Here is a 5,914-nt window from a genome sequence, read left to right on the forward strand (position 1 = left end):
GCCAACTTACCTATTTAAAGTTTGAGAATAGGTCGAGGGTGTTACGCCCTTGATGCCTCTAATCATTTGCTTTACCTGATAAAACTCGCACGTGAGCTCCAGCTATCCCGAGGGAAACTTCAGAGGAAACCAACTACTAGATGGTTCGATTAGTCTTTCACCCCTATAACCAACTTCAGAGGAAACCAACTCGCACACATGTTAGACTCCTTGGTCCGTGTTTCAAGACAGGTCGGATGGAAAGCCCGCTGGTCAGTGCCACGAGCGCACAGGTGCCCGAGAGCCCACCGTAAAGGCAAGCACTTCACTCCTCAAGCACCGCAATGAAATTATTTTTGCGACCAAGAAGGTCACGCTTGTGTCACCGCAACAGCCTGCATTGGCATGTCCCCCGAACCGAGCGGCAAAACGGCTCGCACCATTCCGCATTCGACCGGGGCACATCGCTGGCCTCCATCCACTTCCCTCCCAAAAATTTCAAGCACTCTTTAACTCTCTTTTCAAAGTCCTTTTCATCTTTCCCTCATGGTACTTGTTCGTTATCGGTCTCTCGCCCGTATTTAGCCTTGGACAGAATTTACCACCCGATTAGGGCTGCATTCCCGAACAACCTGACTCGCCGACAATGCCTCGTGGTGCGACAGGGTCTGGGCCCGATGGGGCTCTCACCCTCTCTGGTGCCCCCTTCCAGGGGACTTGGGCCTGGTCCATCGCTAAGGATGCTTCTACAGACTACAATTCGACAGGCACGATCGTCGATTTTAATGCTGGGCTCTTCCTAGTTCGCTCGTCGTTACTAGGGGAATCCTAGTAAGTTTCTTTTCCTCCACTTATTGAAATGCTTAAACTCAATGGGTACTCACACCTGACTTGGGGATGCGATAGAGATGCAGCAATGCCCACACTGCGGCAGGCCGCTGAGCCCAAAATAAAGTTCCTCGTGAGGAATCGTTCAATCGGCGCAAACCAACGCCGGCCTTTGCGAGCCACCGCTCGTCGTGACGGATTGAAGGACCTCATGCTCATTTAAGCTGATCGTGTGCCACTTGTGGATGTGGATGGCCATCTCCACTCCTTGCTGGGGAGGGCAAAATTTTGTAGTGCGATGCCCAAGTAGACGTGCCCTTGGCCGAGGCCTCGGGTGCAACTTGCGTTCAAAGACTTGATGATTCACGGGATTCTACAATTCACACTATGTATCGCATTTTGCTACATTCTTCATCATGGCGAGAGCTGAGATATCCATTGCCGAGAGTCATGATTTTTTTTTGCTTTTGTCTTTTGGCGACCCAAGCGCGCAAGGTGCTGGCTCTCTCTTTGTTCTTTGGATTTCTAAGGTGCGTGATGTACCTGTGTGTTGGGTGGTTGACACATCCTGAACCCCAAGCACCCAATGGGTGCGACGAGGAACACTATGATGTGTCCCTGCCCCATCACCTCGCAAAGGTGGGAGGTGACACATGGGAGAGCCGTGTCAGCGGATGGGGCCCCTGCCCCGCAAATCATGTGAGTGCACCCATCCTAAACACAGAATGCTGCAAGCAATGAGTCAACACACCTAGGCAAGGCAATGGGGGGTTCCAGTAGTCCTAACTTGCCACCATCAAAATGACAGATCCTTGGCACAGTGCCGCGCACGTGATCGAACCATGAAATTTCAGCGGGGGACGAGGTCCGGACCCCCTCTGAACTACAATCAAGCAGAGACCTCTCACTCTGACGCGAATGTCGTTCGAAGGCACCGATCCTAATCCAGATGGCATCTGAGTCTCTTCTTCACCCTGTGGGGAATCCACGCTTTTGATCATGGGCATTCGATGTGACCCTCAACCTCGATGGCGCTGGACCTGTAGCTTGGCTGTCTAGCACATCACTGCCGGGCCAAGTGTCCGCACGTCGCCAAGATTTTGGGGGCAGGGAGGAGGCCAGCTCCATCCCCTACATGATTTAGGGTCTCGAATCAACAATGATCCTACCGCAGGTTCACCTACGGTAACCTTGTTACGACTTCTCCTACCTCTAAATGATAAGGTTAAGTGAACTTCTCGCGACGTCGCCAATAGGAACTGTCGTCGTCGCCGTGATCTGAACACTTCACTGGATCATTCAATCAGTAGGAGTGACAGGCGGTGTGTACAAAGGGTAGGGATGTAGTCAACACAAGCTGATGACTCACGCTTACTAGGAATTCCTCGTTGAAGATCAATAATTGCAATGGTCTATCCCTATCACGATGCAATTTGGCAAGATTTCCCAAACCTTTCGGGCCAGGGAGAAAAACTCGTTGGTTGCATCAGTGTAGCGCACGTGCAGTACAAAAAAAATCCTTCTCAATCGTAACAAATGTTTTCCCATGATGAAGAGCTGGTTGCCGAAGTGCCAACGGAGATCGTTGTGCTGAAGGGTGAAGGGCCGTGCGAGTCAAAAACATGGCTGGTTATGCAATTGGTGGGGGCATCACTGTGCATGCAACCACCTCAATTATAAGGCCACTCAAGGGCATCGTGTATAACACCCCCTCCGCTCATTTATAGGTGATGAGAGCCCGCCTGCATACATGGACATGTCTAACCTCTGGCAAATTTCTCCTTTCCTAGCACAGCCTTGCTAATCGTTCCCCGTGACACATGATCTACCAGCGCAGGTACAGAAAAGTTCCTACGGGTGAACACTCACACTACCATTGTTGGACAAGCTTCAATCTCATGCACATGCACATACTGAAGAACTACACTGCGAGGGAACCCACCCATGAGCACCCACATCTTGGCAAAAAGCATTTGTGCGATTTCTTCCCCTAGACAGACACGTTGGGCCTGCACTTGTCGAAGCATTGCAAAGACGAGCACTCTAGTTCACAGGAGCTTGAGAAGAACATCTCGTACAAAACTCATTCCCCCAAAATGCTCGAATCACAAATACTCGCAGCAGAGTCATAATGCAAAGATGTACACCACGCATGTGACTGAGTAAGGACACTCGGAGACATCCATTTCCCAGGCATATGCCCCCTACACACTTTTTGGTGCACCCCGTACAAACGGCCATACTTCGACAAGCCCTCCCAGAATTTTGCATCTGAAGAGAGATGAAATGCATTGGGCTTTTTGTCCACACAATGCAAACACCGAACACTCTCTTTAGAGGGAGCTAAAGAAGAGTATCTCCCACAGAACCCATGAGCCGCAGCCATTCAGATCACACAGGGCAGGACAGGGCATGGAGAGTTTCCACATGCAAACAAAAATTATTGGTAATACTCTATGCTTCTACTGGCCTGGACCACAAAGGTTGTCACGATAGTGCCATGCACTTCTGTAGGATGAGACAATGAAGAGGCGAGCATGCACCGAGAATGCACTAGCGAATAAATTATGCGGCAACCAAACCTTTCGCCGGCCCCCCTCTCAATCCCAAGGCTCTACCAATCGGAAAAAACTTAGGGTGGAGAGTGGACCCTTGATGAAATTAGGGACATCGAGCAATGCACTCGTGCAACCATCTCTTTCCTTCTTGCCGTTCGGGCAGGATAAAAATGCAATGATAGAACGTGCCAATGAGACGGAACCCTTGGCTAAAAGATACAACTCCATGCACACTCAGCAACAAGCGCATCTTAGAATCGAACACCAAATGTGCAGTGTGTTGCAAGATGTGCAGACACCTACATATAGGGTATATCCAACAAAACAAAGTGACAAGTACTTCCCACTAGCTCCGCCATTGCGATTACCGAATGGGATATACTCACCGCCACAGATTAATGACCATCATTACCGTCTCAGAATAGATACAAGCACATCGAGCTTCATCTGATCAACTGGATGAATTTCACCTTGAAGGGGCCCAATCAGAAAGTTCTGGAGGTCACCTCCTGGAACTCTCAAGAATAAGTCCCAACTTACATGCAAACTCTGCTACTGCGCAAACACAGGTTGCAATTAAAGAGAAATTGCAAGGCCGTCACAATGGCCCGAGGCCAATGCTCCGACTAAGTCAATTTTCTCTTGCAATCACCATGCCACCATTCATAGAGAGATCTCCCCATTCACTTGTGACGCGATGCACAATCCAAGTACTAGACGCGAGCTCACCCTTGAAAGGCCACTTTCCAAGGCATCCCCCGATGACACATTGGAATGACAACCGCTGTCGAACCATTCCCAATGTTGTGCTTGTTGAGTTGGCATAGAGGCGACCTTGGGGAGCTCCCACATAGCAATTGGGATGTGGTTTTGTACCCATCTCTCACAAAGACCAATGTTAGCTATGAACAAATTTGGAATCCAACGGCTCGCATCCATCGATATCGTCGGCACTGGGTCTATATACAAAGGCCATGGAGAGGTTCCGAGAAGAGAAGCCCCCCCTACTCGCTAGCACAAACATCCCAAATTCTAGACACAAGCTCCCGCCCTTAGCATCACTTTCCAGATCACCGCAATGACACATTAGAATGAAAATCGCTGTCGAACAACTCTCAAAATTGTGTCAATGGAGTGAGAGAGAAGAGCAGCTTTGGGGAGAGGCGCATAGCAAATGGGCTGCTCCTTCATTCTGCTCTTATATATAGATCTGATGTCGCTAATTTCGTTTAGAATCTAGGGTGCATTCGTCCTTGCCCACATGAGCAATGGCTCTTTTGATCGAATGGCCACGGGGAGCTTTCTATAACAAAGGCTCCCTTATCACTCGTGATGTGCAGCCCAACTGCTAGACGATGGCTCGCCCTTCAGATCGCTGCCCAGGCAACCACCACAACGGCACCATTAGAATGACAACCGCTGCCGAACCATTCCAAAAATTTTGTGCCAAAGAAGTTGTTGCGAAGAGAATGACTCTGGGGAGAGAGCACTCACATAGCAAAATTGGGATGGCTTCACGGCCCTTCCAATAGAAATGATGCTGGTGCCAATATTCAAAATCCGAATAACGTGTCTTTCTTGAACACCAACACCAATTCTATTGGGGAGGGTCACCAAGAGCTTTTGTTATCAAAGCCTCCCATTGTAGCTGTGATAGGCACGCAAAAAATTTTGCTAGAGAGCCAAGCACCCACCTCATGGCTAGAGAAAAGGGCTCGCCATTAGATCAACTTCGAAATCACAGAACAGACACGCTGTAGAATGGCAACCACACCCGAGTCTCTTCCATAATTGTGTCGATCGAGTGATCGAAGAAGGTGATCTAAGAGAGGGTCCAAGCATAGGCATTCGTTGGGGGATTTGCGCCGATGGCATAAATTTATGCAATACTCGAGCAACACTGGACGAAGGTGCTAGATGAGGGCTCCCATTTTAGATCAAGTTTTAAAATCACCAAGAAGACGCGGTGAGGGCTGGCAACCACTACCAAACCCTTTTCCAAAATTGAGCCAGCTGAGTGACAAGAAAACATGATCTAAAGGAGAGTCCAGGAATAGCACCCTCGAGGGTGGGCTTCATGCCGCTCTAATTGATTCAATATCGGCGTCCACCATTTCAAAATCTGACATATCCATCCGCCCTGACAGCGGCATTGAATCAATGAGGGAGGCATGGGAGAGGCTCATGACAACCACCTCTCCCATTGTAGCCATGATAGGCATGCAAAAAATCTTGCTAGAGTGCCAAAGCACCCACCCTCATGGCTATAGACAAGGGCTCACCATTACATCAACTTCGAAATCGCAAAACAGACGCGGTGTAGAATGGCAACCGCTGCCAAGTCTCTTCCATAATTGCGTCAGTCGAGTGATCGAAGAAGGTGATCTAAGAGAGGGTCCAAGCATAGGAATTCGTTGGGGGATTTGCGCCAATCGCATAAATTTATGCAACACCTGAGCAACACCGGACGGAGGTGCTAGACGAGGGCTCCCATTTTAGATCAAGTTTTAAAATCACCAACTAGACGCGGTGAGGGCTGGCAACCACTG

General features: G+C 49.4%; 1 non-coding gene and 1 pseudogene across 1 annotated transcript; both read right to left on the reverse strand.

The window, feature by feature from the left end:
- LOC149573722 (25S ribosomal RNA) overlaps positions 1–879 on the reverse strand; it is a 3,040-nt pseudogene extending 2,161 nt beyond the window's left edge.
- Positions 880–1,103: 224 nt separating this feature from the next.
- LOC149573723 (5.8S ribosomal RNA) lies at positions 1,104–1,257 on the reverse strand. The gene has a single exon (XR_016361279.1). It is a non-coding gene; the product is annotated as a 5.8S ribosomal RNA (ribosomal RNA).
- Positions 1,258–5,914: the final 4,657 nt, after the last annotated feature.

This window comes from Cupressus sempervirens, chromosome 2, assembly GCF_028749045.1.
Source record: "Cupressus sempervirens isolate cs-2001-9-10 chromosome 2, ASM2874904v1, whole genome shotgun sequence".
NCBI classification, from domain to species: domain Eukaryota; kingdom Viridiplantae; phylum Streptophyta; class Pinopsida; order Cupressales; family Cupressaceae; genus Cupressus; species Cupressus sempervirens.